This window comes from Lissotriton helveticus, chromosome 12, assembly GCF_964261635.1.
Source record: "Lissotriton helveticus chromosome 12, aLisHel1.1, whole genome shotgun sequence".
NCBI classification, from domain to species: domain Eukaryota; kingdom Metazoa; phylum Chordata; class Amphibia; order Caudata; family Salamandridae; genus Lissotriton; species Lissotriton helveticus.
Window position 1 is genome coordinate 569,569,048 of NC_136073.1, and position 15,409 is coordinate 569,584,456.

Genomic DNA, 15,409 nt, shown 5'->3' on the forward strand with positions numbered 1-15,409 from the left:
ATACAGAAGATGCAGTAATCATAGCTCAGACCTCACTTGGGCTACAGAGACTGTTGGACTAATTGTCCATTTTTATGGCAAACTTAAATTTAACAATAAACCAGTTTAAGACCCAGTAAATAATTTGTGGTTTTAGAAAGTTAAAATCTAGGTCCTATATGGTAAATAACACTGAGATTACTTGGGGGGGGGAATTATTTGATGACATCTGAAGCTGGAGCACTTTGGGGCACACATGGTTGGCTGACTTACTGAGAGGCGTGGAGGCTATTTTGAATTTTACATCGAAATCGTGTATTAAACCTCTTAAAGAAATGGTGACGATATTTAAATCTAAATGTCTTTCGGTTGTAACCTTTGGTAATGGGCACGGAGGTGTACGGAAATTTACGACTATTCCGAACGTAGAGAACTGTAACCATGTATATTTACTCACAAGACCATGGTTGAACACTAAACTATATGATTGTCAATCCTGAACCTTGCATTGATCATACTAAATTACCGCCATGCCCTTGTGATTTTTAGATTCCATCAGACCACACTGCACTTCATGATTTTTGCTTTGTCTTTAAGCACCAGCTTTACTTTCTCTTTGTGTGTTTGTTTCTTCCTCCCCTGGAAAATGGACCAAATACTGTTTCCTTTGTTTCAGAGTGTTCTTTATTGCCAGTTTAATCTGACCTAGGCTACTTTTTAGATCTCGGGCCTAGCGTACACTGCGCAGCAGTGTCACGCAGCCAGAGTCCTTTTCTCGGGGTTTTGAAAATAGACCTGGAAATTCCACGCAGATCGTGCGTGTTATTTCCTAGGTCCATTTTCATTGGCCTTTGTGTGCTTGTATTTTTAAAACAGAACACGCAATAGGCTATGGGTGGTCGCGTAGCTCCGTCCATGGCCTATTGGTGTCTGTTACGCGCACCAAAGCCCATATGTCTTCAATTATCGTGCAGACACGGGCGCGATAATTGAAGACATATGCCTGCAGTGGCGCGCGTGCACGACTCAGTCTTTTTTGTTGTTGTTGCTTTCAGTGCTGTTATTTAAAAATTCTAGTTTTGTTTGCGGAATACCTGTAGACGCGCTGTCATCTAAACTAATGCCGCCATGATAGGTGGGAGATACGCAGTAGAGGGAGATGATGCACGCACGCTTCTCTCTTCAGGCTGTCGGGTGGCGTGGCAGGAATAACGAAAGCTTTTCGCTCTGACATTCCGTTCGGCTGGATTCAGCCGGAGAAGAAGGGCCTTACCAATGCCTTCTGGATGCAAATATGGGAGACCTCCCAGTAAGGCTTGCGTGGCCCCTCTTCCGGTGGCTCCCGTGCCCCTGGGGGTCCCGACTGCTGTTACCCTCACTATCTCTGCTTGAATCCCCCTGCCGAGATCAGCCCCCACCCTCCCCCGGGTCATGACAGCCCCCCTCCCACCAGCTACATCAACTCTCATCGGGCGCACTGCCTGCAGCAGCAGCTCCCACGGCATCGGTGCTCCGTGCATTGTCCAGGCTGTACCCAGCCAGAACCCGCGCCCACCACCCCCTTACACCACCTATATGACCACCTTCACCAGTACCAACCAGGCCGCCAGAAGCGCGAGAACAAGGCAAGCACCTGAATTATCGGCTGCCTCATGGGGCCCTGCGGCGCTCACCCGGGATCCCCTGGAGGAGGAGGAGTGGCAACTACAGTCCACGCCTGCAGGGGTAAGAGTTTGGCGTTAGCACGCTGATATTTTAGTCTCTTTGTCGAAGAGACTGTGTGCTTTGCAATTATCAACACCACAGCATTTCAATTAGTCGGCCTAGGGAGTGATAGGCCAAGGCGATGAATGGCAGTGTTCAATCATGCTAAATGGCACTGTGACATTAAATAACTTAGCCTGTCTCTACAATATGTAGCAATAAACTGAGCTATCACAGGCAGTGTCAGTCACAGCACTCATGCCACACACCAGGATGCATACCCTCTACTCCTTCCCTCTCTCTCTCCACACATACACACATACTCTTTCTGTCTCACAAACAATGTCACTCGTTGTTGTGCTCACACACACACACACACAACCATACACACATACATTGCCACACAGTCCCTGCCCCTCATACCTGGTTCTGTTTGCCTCTAGTTCTTTCTCAGTTCTCTCTCCTCAACACAGAAACATAGAAATTCTCTCTCATCCTGACACACCTCTCACACATATAAGCAGTCTTTCATATGCGTTCTTCTGCCTGTCTACACACGCACACACTCTACCTCTGCCCTCTCTCCCATGATCTCTCACACACACACTTTCACTCTGATGCACACACCCTATCTCTTTCTTCTTCCACATTGCACGCACACAAACACATGCACACTCACACACATACACCCCAGTTGGAGACCATGAGCGAATGTATTTTTCAGTATGTGCTTTAGCTATTCGCTGTAAACTGAGAACATTAACAAGATGCCATGGATACCGCATTACAATACACATCTGTATATATGAATTGATTCCCCAATCTAATTGTCACTGACATGAACTGCTCGTTCGCGTCGTGATGGCAAAAAAACTTTCAGAGTGCTGGCGCTTTTAGTCACCGGGAAATGCAGTTCCTATATTCGTGGTTTGAACATAAATTTTCTTACATGATAAAGTGGGGGCGCCTCCGGTCCCCTAGAACCAGAAACGGCATTTAGACAATGGTTGTTTTGCTTCCTCTGAAGCCGACCTGTAAGATCTGCAAGACCTCAAGAAATTCAGAGGTGACACAAGCTCACCACTGAGAGACTCCCGCCATAACCCCCCTCACCCCCCCTCCAACATCACACAAATTACATGCTTTGGTGCCAGTGAAGTCCAGTGCTTTCACTGGGACAACTGATGTTACTTGAGGCACACTGGTGTGGTGGTGTTAAAGACAGGGGCACTGCTTTCAGAGTCTTTGGCTTTCAAGGGGGACCCCAATCACCTGCCAGCTCTTTCACGGGAGCGCAACATTTCCATGCTCCCCCATCTGACCAAGGTTTCCATTCCAGACGACAGACCCCGGTGTCTCACAGAGACACACAGAGACACAGGCACACACCATCAGTGCACGCTTTCACCAGACACAGACGCCATCAGTCGTCGGTGCACGCTTTCACCGGGCACACACACGCCACCAGACGTCTGTGCACGCTTTCACCGGGCACACACATGCCACCAGACGTCGTTGCACGCTTTCACCAGAAACACACACACGCCACCAGTCGTCGGTGCACGATTTCACCAGGCCCACACACACACAACACCAGCCGTCGGTGCACGCTTTCACCAGGCCCACGCCCACACAACACCAGCCGCCGGTGCACGCTTTCACCAGGCCCACACACACACAACACCAGCCGTAGGTGCACGCTTTCACCAGGCCCACACAACACCAGCCGTCGGTGCGCGCTTTCACCAGGCCCACACAACACCAGCCGTCGGTGCGCGCTTTCACCAGGCCCACACAACACCAGCCGTCGGTGTGCGCTTTCACCAGGCCCACACAACACCAGCCGTCGGTGCGCGCTTTCACCAGGCCCACACAACACCAGCCGTCGGTGCACGCTTTCACCAGGCCCACACAACACCAGCCGTCGGTGCACGCTTTCACCAGGCCCACACAACACCAGCCGTCGGTGCACGCTTTCACCAGGCCCACACAACACCAACCGTCGGTGCACGCTTTCACCAGGCCCACACAACTACAGGCGTCGGTGCACGCTTTCACCAGGCCCACACACCACCAGCCGTCGGTGCACGCTTTCACCAGGCCCACACACCACCAGCCGTCGGTGCACGCTTTCACCAGGCCCACACAACACCAGCCGTCGGTGCACTCTTTCACCAGGCGCACACACACCACCAGCCGTCGGGGCACGCTTTTACCAGGCACACACACCACCAGCCGTCAGTGCACGCTTTCACCAGGCACACACACCACCAGCCGTCAGTGCACAATTTCTACAGGCACACACACCACCAGCCATCAGTGCACACATCAATTGTTAACGCATCTACAATTAACTATTGTAGCAATTGCAGTATGGCGCACTTTACTTTTAAACATATTAATCTAAAGCGCAGCATGCCACCATTGCTACAATTCCAATCCAACCCACATAATTCCACTACACACCACATGCATACACTCCATAACACATGGCTAAAAGACATTGCAATTTACAATGCCATTAGCTCTAACTCAAATAAATCCGAGACCTATTGCATTTCCAATGCTTGTTTCTTGTGCTTCAACACTCACTACTACCGTCCTGCTCTGCATTGTGGGTCGGTCGCTGTTGCTTGGCCTGTCTCCTTCCCTCCCTCTAGTGTTGTAGCTCGACCTGTTCCCCCCTGCTCCCTCCCCCGTCATTGCTTCCCTCGTCACCCCCTACCACCCCTTCCCATGTCTTGACTTGACCGGTATCTCTCCCTTGTTTCCATGTGGTCGTTGCTTCCCCTGTCCCCACAACCCCTTCTGCATGTTGCTTGACCCCTTCGACCCACCCCAACTGCCGCGTTTGCTTTCTCCTTCTCCCCCTGACCACATCTGCCAGATAAAAAGAAAGCATTCACGAAGCCAATAGATCTTGCCAATACAAGATCTATTGGCTTTATCAAGTGCAACAGTGCAGCTGTTCTGGAACATGGTTGAAAGTTGTTTTATTTAAAACTTTTATTCGCACTGTTGTACAACATGGCAAAAAAATCAACATGGCTTTGCTAATGCTTGTGTAAGTACATTTCTTTGCTCTCGTTTTTATAATTATTGAAAGTACTTGAAATCAGGCTGAACACTGGCAATACATGTTTGATAAGAAAACTGGACTGGAACCTTATTCACCTTGAATATTAACCTTTGGTAGAGAGTGATTAATCATGCGGTCTACTTATTTAAATGTGCTATAGGGGATAGTTGTTGCATTCAAATGACCAGGCCCACACACCATAAATTGAACAGTGTTTAAACTCAGGACAAATCTGTTGTCCATTTATGTGCTGGTTTTGTGAATTTTGAAACCAGCATTAGCACCAACAGCATATTCACAGGATAGGCCCCAGTGCAATTTTTATTTGCTTATTTTTTTGATTTCGTCATATTTGTGTGGCTAAATTGGGCTGAGAGTTAACAACCACCCGATCCGCCTGTGTCTCCTATTAAAGAAAACGGCATAACAGGTGGCAGAATATCACATTTGAAGAAATTGCTGGTAGCCATCAGGCTAACCAGTCCCACGACGCACAACGAAGAGGAGTCCACAGGCTTTTGAATGTTTAGAACAATAAACAAAACTTTGTAAAACCACAAAAGATGTGAAGGATTTCAATGAAAATTGCGATCTTACAGCAATAAAGTCACTAGTGTGTGCTGAAAAATGAAAATGTTCACAAAAACAAAGAAAATAACTTTCCCATAAAAAAAACTGGCATAGGCAATAGGTCTCGCCTTTGGGACCTTCTACGTTTTTAGCCACAGATATTGACTTTGCCTATGTCTTTAAGCTGTGCTGTACAGAAGTCTGCAGCATGCTGAAAAGTTATAATAAAGAAGTGTCAGAAGCATTTTTGTTACCTTATATATGATCAAGAAAGCATTATATACATCTGAACGACCACATTAAACAAGCATTAAAAATGTAATAGGTCTCGCCTTTGATTAAGTTAAAGCCATTTGCCATTGCTTTAACTTAATCAAAGGCGAGACCTATTGCATTTTCACTTCTTGTTTCAGCTAGCCCCTTGTGTACTTCTCCTTCCTCGCTGTTCCTCCCTCCATCTATGTTGCTTCCCCCTCCCTTCCTCGTCCGTGTTGCTTCTTGCTCCCTCCCTCAGGAGCAAGCCCCTTGTGAGGGAGGCCCTAGGGTCTCCAGGGCTATGCCATTATGCTGAGATGGTTCCCTGTAACGTGGCCGCATTTCTAATTGGTCCCTCTGTATCTTGTCTCATTGACAAACAAGATTGTTCTGGTTTCAGAGCATCTCATGTGAATCATGATAAGGTACTGACAAGACCGCGAGAGAGCAACATTTGTCTGACCATGGGGGAAGGACCTACCCGAGTTTTGGGCAATAGCACCCCATTAATATCAATTTTACCGTTTTTTATTGGGCCTGTGCATGTCCGCTGTACTGAATAGTTTAAACAACCCTTGGCAAAGCCAATGGGTCTGACTAATTTCGAGTCCTGTCTAAAACATTGAAAAGACACCTACTCCGGCGATGAAACCATACAAACTTTTGGTTTTTACACCTGTAAGCTAAAACATTTAATGCATAATTATGACGTGAACTTTTGAGATGTAAAATAATAATTAATACAAAGGAGGTGGAATGATACACAAAATGCGACAGTGCATGAGATGAGAGTAATAATACTCCTGTAGATGGAACCAAGCCAATTTAATATATATTTAAAAGAATTGGTTATAATGGGACCCTCAAACATCTGTGTTCTCAAGCCAAGAGTAATGTTAGAAAGCACATAAATCAACAAAATAAAGTGACAAGCTTCTGAAAGGCAAAGACTAATTCAGAAATACTAAGTGTCTAGTTTTGATAATTTAACAGTGAATAAAGTGTTTAGAGAGAATGGTTTCAAAGATGTATGTAATGTCAGTTTAACATGACTGCCTGCAATTTGCCTTCCATTAGGCCTGATTAATGATGGTCTTCTACACAAATTCAAATAAAGTGAAAATGAAAGACTTGTTATTTAAAAAACAAAACTCGGCTTGTAGAACATCCCCATTAGTGCTTCTTTTAGATTTATGTTTTGTAATTATACAGTAGCCACGTTTACTTTGGAGTACATTTTTCTTTTTGTGTCTTATGTTAGTGACAGAAAAGAATTAACCAGCGCCCCAGCTTACCAAGGCCACATTGCTTTTTTTTAAATTGACATTAATGTAATTCTGGAAATTGTCATAAAAGACCTAGATTTATTATGAATCTGTACAAGGAATTGGCTTTATCTAACGTTTTCTCGTTATTTTTCCTTTTTCTTTAAAACGATGGTCGTCATAAAGATCAAATATATCTATTGGCAAACTATAAACCAGGATGAAACTTTTGTTACACAGACCGCTTGCCTATGGAAATGTTCTCTGTAAATACCACGCCCAACCATAATTGCAGTGGTTAATACAAGTATTTTCATTTTAAATAAAGCAGAGACGATTATTTGCCAATTCCGTTTTTCACAGATGTGGCATGGAAACCATCAAAAACGAGGATACGGGCAAGCTTTTTCCTATCAAGCAAGTAACCTCCCAGAACGTAATATTGTAGTCGAAAGGGGAATTGTTAATGTGTTTGAAAACAAGAAATTGGAGTGTTTTTTTGTGGCAATGAGTCGATTTGCCCCCCTCCTGCTACGGGACCATATTAAATTGGGTGTGGACTGGGGTCCAGTGATGAAGGCAGAACCTGACTCTGGATCCATTTGTTAAAATAATTACACCAAGAGAGCGATTATGTGCTGGTATTTTAAAGTAAGCCAGCCCTTTCTGTAGTGTGATGCTTTTATTTTTCGGCCAAATTAGCAGTTCAAACACCTCTGGTTCAGGAGTGCCCAAGTCCGCACCACTCACTTAGCAGGAAAACTTCCCAGTTGGCAGGGCACAAGTCCTTAAACAAGCGGGGGCCTAGGGGAGGGGGGCAGGTACAAGCATGGGCCTAGGGAAGATGGGGCAGGTACAAGCCGGGGTCTATGGAATGAGGGAAGGGGGATACACGCGGGGGCTGCGTGTGTAGCATTGGATGAGAAGGACGCTAAAACGACGCCCACTGACAAGGTGCAGGAACAGGTGGTCTTGCATACATGCTGGCATGAAAGCAGGTAGATTGAGAGAGAGGCCTAGGAGTCAGAGGTGACATAGGGCACAGGGTCTGAAGGGCACAGGGCACCACTGAATGGAGACACACGTGGAGGCACAGAGTCATATATACATGGGGTCAGCTAGATACAAGAACATAGATAGACAGGGGCATCATGACATAGGTGCCCCACACACACACACACACACACACACAACTCTCCACTCTTGTCCCCCACCCCCATACCTTCTGTTCCTACCCTGCCCTGCCTGGTCTCCAGCCTTGCCCTCTCGCTGGATCTCTCGCTGCCTGGTGCCAGCCTGCTAGGCCTTCCTTCACAGCCAGCCACCCCCCACAGGACTCTCCGCTCTTGCACCCACCCCCCTCTACCCTCTGTTCCTACCCTGCCCGGTCTCCAGCCTTGCCCTCTCCCTGGATCTCTCGCTGCCCAGTGCCAGCCTGCTCCGCCTTCCTTCACTGCCAACCCCCCCTCCCTCCCTCCCCTGCAGCACTGCCAGGCAGCCCTCTTTGCGAGCAACGGGGGGCCGCAGCCCAGAAATAAATACAAGCCCCCACCCAACACCTCTCCTCCAATGTGAGATGCGAGAGTGGGGGCGGGGGTGAGGGAAGCATGTAGGAGGAGGCGACTTTAAAGACATGCTGCAGAGAATAATCTATGTTTGCAAGTAAAAGCTGCAACAAGGCACCGCCAGCACTCTCACCCCCTCATGAGATGTAATGAAACAAGAAAAGAGAAGCTCTGTAAGTACAAAAAAGACTGAAGTACGAGAAGGAAAACGCAACCAAACACACAAGCAGGCAAGAAAACAAATAAGTTAATGTATTCTGCAATATAAGTACCATAGCAGCGTGCTCTCATGTCCAGGGCTGAGTCTGGGGTCCTCGCGGCAACGGAGAGCCCGGGTGGGCTCTGTTTTGGGGGGGGGCGGTGTTCTCGGCGCTGCCGCTGATCTCTGGACTGGAGTTGTGCAGACAAGAGGAAAGGCAACGCTGAGAGAGCTCTCTCCTCCCTCCCTCTCTCACCACAGGCCTGACCGTGCAGGAGGAGCGGGCTTTAAAGAAACTGAGTGTACTCTGCTCCCTCCTCACACTGGCTCAACACTTTGCAGGAACGTGCCACGCACGGCACAGTCAGAAACACCTTTTACAAAGTGCCGGAGAAAACATGCCACGAAGAGGCACCTCCAGAAAACGCTAAAACACTTTACCCATTCCAAACACTCCTCATGCACAGAAAACTAACTACTGTGTACTGCAGAAAGTATTCATACATTGCAAAAGGCTTAGTAAACAAAAAGAAAACGTTATTAAGCCCACTTGAAACGAAAGAGGATCGCGCCGGAGCTTGTCTTTATGGGGCCATGTGTTTGAAACACATGGCCCCATAAAGATAAGAAAGCTTTTGCGACGTCGGAAATCAGACGAGCCCGTCCAAGTGGGCCGTTTGAAAGAGAGAAAAGTCTACGTCAGGAAAAGCTCTTTCCCAATGGCTGGCCACCACTTAGCATAAACGGTGATGCCGGAAAATGGGAAAGAGGGGCGGGGCTTAAAGCCCGATACTGAAAGTCCTCTAAATAATTAAATCTCGCCAGCAAAACTGCGTATGTGCGCAGCCCACGCCAGGCGAGACCTAAAAAGTATTCGCAATAAATAATGTCTTGATGTTTTTTTTGTCCTTTCATTGCTGGCAACTTCTGTGTGCCTGTCCCAATGGATGCTTGTTATGGTTTTTTTTGTTATGGGGGAGGGGGGCACAAATAACAGGAGGGTGAAGGTTGGAAATAGTACCTGTATAACAGCCAGTGAGAAAGTCAGTCAGTTAGTCAGTCAGTCAGTGAGAGAGTCAGTTAGTCAGTGTGTGTGAGAGAGAGAGAGAGTCACTGAGTCAGTGAGAGAGTCAGTCAGTCAGTGACGGTCAGTCAGAGAGAGTCAGTCAGTGAGTGAGAGAGTCAGTCAGTGAGAGAGTCAGTCAGTCAGTGAGAGAGTCAGTCAGTGAGAGATAGACAGTGAGAGAGAGTCAGTTAGTGAGAGAGAGCGTCATAGTCAGTCAGTGAGAGAGAGTGAGAGTCAGTCAGTGAGAGTCAGTAGTGAGAGTGAGAGTCAGTCAGTCAGTAAGAGAGAGTGTGTGCTAATTAGGCTCGACCTAATAAGGCATTGGTCCTCAACTTCTCAATGCTGTGTGTTTCAATGACCCTTATTTACTATCATAAATGCAGAAAATGAAAGTATGCCGACAGAAGAGGGTTCTGAGCAGGATGTAATGGAAGTCTATCAATGCACAAGGGTCACACTATGATTTTTTCATGTTTCACAGTCTTGTAGTTGGCTAAGTCCAGAAATCAAAATTGTATTTTATTTAATTACAGCATTTTCTATAAACTATATTTTTTTAAAGAAATTGGCACACATAAAGATTTTAGAATAATGCTTAAAGGGTAAGATCAATTAAAAAAATAGCTTTAACAAGGCTGGGGCGCAGTCATGAGAGTTTTGCATTTTTAAAGTGCTTGTTAAAGCTTGTTTGGGGATAATTGTTTTAAACTCTTTTCCTTTAAAATGGAAATATGTATTTAATGAATGCGTTCTTTCTAATCAAATGTGTTGTAATGTCAATCACAATTGTGATAGTCAAAGGCCAGTGTGGTCCCCTAGGCAAACCAAAACATAGAAAAGGTGAAGGAATGGAGGTTACTAGATGCGGATTGAACCAATACCTAGCTAGGATGTTAGTGATGGCATGGAGCAAGGCTATTCAGTGACTGATCGGAAACTATGGACCACTGGGGTTTGAGGGTGTGGAAGGTATAGCCACTGACTGTACATAACGAAAAAGGAAGGAGGCCGAGGCTTGAACTACGGACCCGGAAAGTGTTCTTCTTGGGAGTGGCAAAGTCAACCTATGGGATTGTAAACAAGGCAAGGGCCTGAACTTTCAACCCCAAAATGTTGTCTCTCAGCCTTATACTGTGGCCGTTAGCTTGTGGGAGGAGATGGCAAGCAGCACGAGTAAATAGACCGCTACCGAGGTACTATGACAACAACGGAGGGTGCTGTAACTGCACTTCCTCTATTAAATTGTGTTTCGACTGCACTCATTTACGATTTTATGTAATCTGCTAAAGAAACCGAATCTGCGTAAAGCCTACAATGAAATCTAATTGCGGTAAGCCGGTCCCTCCATGAACTTCAGGGCATGTTTACCTGCCGACAGCTAATTCCAGCTTCTTTTCAGGTGTGGGTGTGCGAGGCTTTCATAGAGTGAATATGTGAGTCTGACATGTTATTGTGAGGAATCTCTGGGCTCTTCAACACTGGACCACTCCAAAAAGGAAAAATAAACATCTTATGTTAACAGACAGTAGAAAAACAAAAGGGCCAAGAAACAAGGGAGAGAGTGGCAGGGGGCGCCATAGAAACAAAGAGAAAGAATCTGTGAGTAGGGAGAGTGCAGAAAGATAACAGACTGCCCACGGCAGGAAAATATAGAAAGGCTTTTTGGAGCTGGAGAAAATGAAGGTACAGCATGAGCACCATGCTGCAGGTTGCAATGCTCACACTGGACTCTGGTTAAACTTTAGCAGCAAAAAATGAATGACAACAACCACTTTGGCTGCCTGAAAAATAATCATTATAATCTCCAAAATACATTTGTAGGCGAAATAGCCAGATGAATGTGGTTTGATTCGAAGCTAGTTAGCGAAGAGATATTCAGAAAAAGATCGCAGGAGGATGCAATGGATGCGCTGGGGAAAGAAGGACCAACACGAGGAGCGCACAGGAGCGGTGCTTGAGGCGGGAAGCAGCACACGAGCGAGACAGCAAAACAACACACACTCTAATAGAAACAAGCAGTCTTCACTTTCCAAGCACTGCACTTGTGGCGGCATCCACGGAGCGAGCAGTGGCGCGCAGGGGCCATATGTTTGTAATTAACGTGGCCGCACCGCTGCTTGCGCACGCAAGGTGGATGCCGTCACAAGCACGAGTGCATTGCTTGAAAAGTGAAGACCGATTGCTAAAGGCCCTCTCCTAGAGCAGCGCATGCGCGCTGCCTAGACGAGACCTAAAAATGGGGAAAAATCTTGCTTCTCAGAGCCAAAGGGCATGTGTCCTGTGTTGGCAACCAGTGTGGATTGGTCACCACCAAAGGTGTTGCCTAGTAATTAATTGTAATAATTGTAATTGTGTGTCTTGTAAAGCGCACTGCTACCCGCACCGCAGGCCTCGTAGCGCTATAGACCGCTGGGGAACCCGTCCTGGCTTTCCCTGTGAGATAGTCCCTCCTGGGAGTCTCCAAGGTGAAACCAGGCATCCCCGGCGTTTGTGAGGGGCCGTTGTGGAGATGAGGCAAGCTTAATGCCCAGAGTTGCCGAGTGTGATCCCTGGTTAGAGTAGGCACCGAGGCGAGAAATATCGAGTCCGCTGATCCTGGTCCAAGACCCTGCCGCGACGGGAATCGAACCCTGGTCCCGGGCCGTTCTCTGCTCTCGAGTCTGCCGCCTCTAACCAGTGAGCCACACCACTCCACTAGTGGGTGGTTGAAATTAAGCAGCAGGGCCTTGCTGCACACAGGGGCCAACCACTGCTGTGCTTGGCCAATGGCTATGAGTAGCCTGTGTTAGCTGCCTGCAATGGATTGGACGAAGGCCTGTCTGAAAGCCATACCACACAGCAGTTCCCCCTGTGCACAGTAGAAGGCTGTCTGAAAGTGTTACCCGACTATGGTGTGATGGGCCATGTTCTGCTGCCAACCCCACTGTGCACAGCTGAAGGCCTTACGTTGTGGAGGCTGAAAATTAAGTTAACATTTTTTGGGGGAAAATGAGTTATTATCTGGCGCAAAATCACTGAAAGTCTCTAGTTTTCTTTAGCAGTACACACAACATACACCATAATACTCTCCATTTACCATGCTCAAAACACAAAACGGCTCAGAAACAAAACAAGCATTGGCATAGCCAATAGGTCTCGCTTTTGGGACCTTATAAGTATTTAGTTATGCAGCACAATATCCTTCGTGCAACAACATCAACTGTTGCATGGCTAAACACTTAAAAGGTCCCAAAGGAGAGACCTATTGGCTATGCCAATGCTTGTTGCACTTCCAGATAACAGAAAGCCCTGCCCTGGACCGAGGCTGGAGGAGGCCACCACATACTGTCCCAGACTGACCCATTGTTATTTCGTGTGTGGCAATCAACCCCACACAGAATGACAATGGGCGGGTGGGGCTGCTCTTGTGCTCCGAAGAGTGCAAGACAGCCCCATCAAGGAGCGGAGGCCTTTTGCAGGGGAACAGACAAAAGACGTCCGTAAAAGGGATCTCACCCTACCCAATGTACATCCTCGGATACACTTTGCGAACCAGAATCCCCCAGACAAAGGACCTGCCTGATGCCTGTCAAGGAAGAGGCAGGCAGACACCAGGCGTCTTTGTTGTATGCGACAGACCCGCGGGATTACCAGCCATTATTCAATTTACACGTACATCTGAACCACAATGCGCCATTTAAATCCGCCCATTCTTAAACTCCAAAGTGATTGTTAGCCGGGCTCCGGAAGTACAGCGGTCATAGGAAAATATATTCATCGGCGGCCGGGGCTCCCGTCTGCGGTTTTGTGCGCCAAACAGCAATTTTCTCTTACAAGCCCTCTGTAAATGAAATCATAGGAGTGTCCTTAAGCCGTGGGTGTCAGACCAGCCGCCGCAAAGCGACTCGGTCGGGGCCACAAAGGAGCCGGGGAGATAAGGAAGGCAGCGCAATAACAAAGGCAAACAAAACACCTCCCAGAAAGTGCGGGAAACAATGGCGTCTCTGGAGGACGCTGTTCTCACACACAGGCAGGCGGGAGACGGCTCTGGGCTAGAGTGCTTCTCGACATGATATGCTATCCACGGGGGAGTGGTAGTGGGGAGGAAAGACGCTGGGAGGGAGGAGGGAATGAAATAGATACTAAAGAGGGTGGACAGAAACATATGGAGGGAGGTAGTGAAGGAAGAACCGTAGCTAAGAAAGGATGGAATAGGGAGAGAATCCGTAGAAAAACTGTAATGGAGAAAGAAGTGAAGGCAAGAGGGAAGAAAGCAGCGAGGAGAAAGGAATTAAATATGGAGGGAATGGAAAGGTTGTAATAAGGAGGAACAGTAGGAAACAAGCATTGGGAATACAGCTGAGAGGACAGGAGGGAGTGGAAAGGGTGTAATAAGGAGGAACAGTAGGAAACAAGCATTGGCCGCGAAAGTGATGCGGCTGCGCTGCCCGCGAAAGTGATCGTGGAAAGACACATGGCCGCTGCACGCGTGCACGCAAGCTTTAGGTCACAGGCGATTCATGTAAGGGGGTGGTGATGGACAGAGTATCTGAGTTAAACAGAACACTCATACCCAGTCAAAAGATCAGGGCTTGATCCATCTCCGTTTTTTAGCTCACTGCATCACCCCAGTTCAGAACTTGGCTATATGCAAATTAGTCTGACCCTGGCCCAGTGCATCATGGGAACAGGGCAGACCAAACTACCAAGCCAATTCTTTACCGGAAAGGAAACAAGCTTCCGGGGACCTGTTTCTGGCATTTCAGCCGTCGTCGGCCCGGCTTGCTTGAATCCTAGTCGTGCAGTGAGCAAGGGACTCATGTCTGAGCATACCCTACCACTCCTATAGTGGCCAAAACGATTCATGTAAGGGGGTGGTGATGGACAGAGTATCTGAGTTAAACAAAACACTCATACCCAGTCAAAAGATCAGGGCTTGATCCATCACCGTTTTTTTAGCTCACTTCATCACCCCAGTTCAGAACTTGGCTATATGCAAATTAGTCTGACCCTGGCCCAGTGCATCATGGAAACAGGGCAGACCAAACTACCAAGCCAATTCCGAAAGCTTGTTTCCTTTCCAGTAAAGAATTGGCTTGGTAGTTTGGTCTGCCCTGTTCCCATGATGCACTGGGCCAGGGCCAGACTAATTTGCATGTAGCCAGATTCTGAACTGGGATGGTGCAGTGGGCTAAAAAACGGTGATGGATCAAGCCCTGATCTTTTGACTGGGTAGGAGTGTTCTGCTTAATTCAGAATACTCTGTCCATCACCACCCCCCTTTTTGAATCGTTTTAGCCACCACAAGTGTGGAAGGGTATGCTCAGATGTGAGTCCCTTGCTCACTGCACCATCAGGATTCAAGCAAGCCGGCCCGAAGACGGCTGCAATGCCAGAAACCGGTCCCCGGAAGCTTGTTTCCTTTCCAGTAAAGAATTGGCTTGGTAGTTTGGTCTGCCCTGTTCCCATGATGCACTGGGCCAGGGCCAGACTAATTTGCATGTAGCCAGGTTCTGAACTGGGATGGTGCAGTGGGCTAAAAAACGGTGATGGATCAAGCCCTGATCTTTTGACTGGGTAGGAGTGTTCTGCTTAATTCAGAATACTCTGTCCATCACCACCCCCCCTTTTTGAATCGTTTTAGGTCACAGGCAGCACTTTGAAAACCCGTACACTAAATGTCTTGGCCAGATCAGCGCATGCGCTGGATCAGGCGAGACCTAAAAAGGAGTAACAACATGGTAGGCA

The 15,409-nt window shown here is 47.5% G+C and overlaps 1 protein-coding gene across 1 annotated transcript in view; it reads left to right on the top strand.

Moving 5' to 3' along the window:
• POLR2C (RNA polymerase II subunit C) overlaps positions 1 to 15,409 on the top strand; it is an 89,736-nt gene that overhangs the window by 15,292 nt on the left and 59,035 nt on the right. The gene's annotated exons all lie outside the window — the stretch shown is intronic.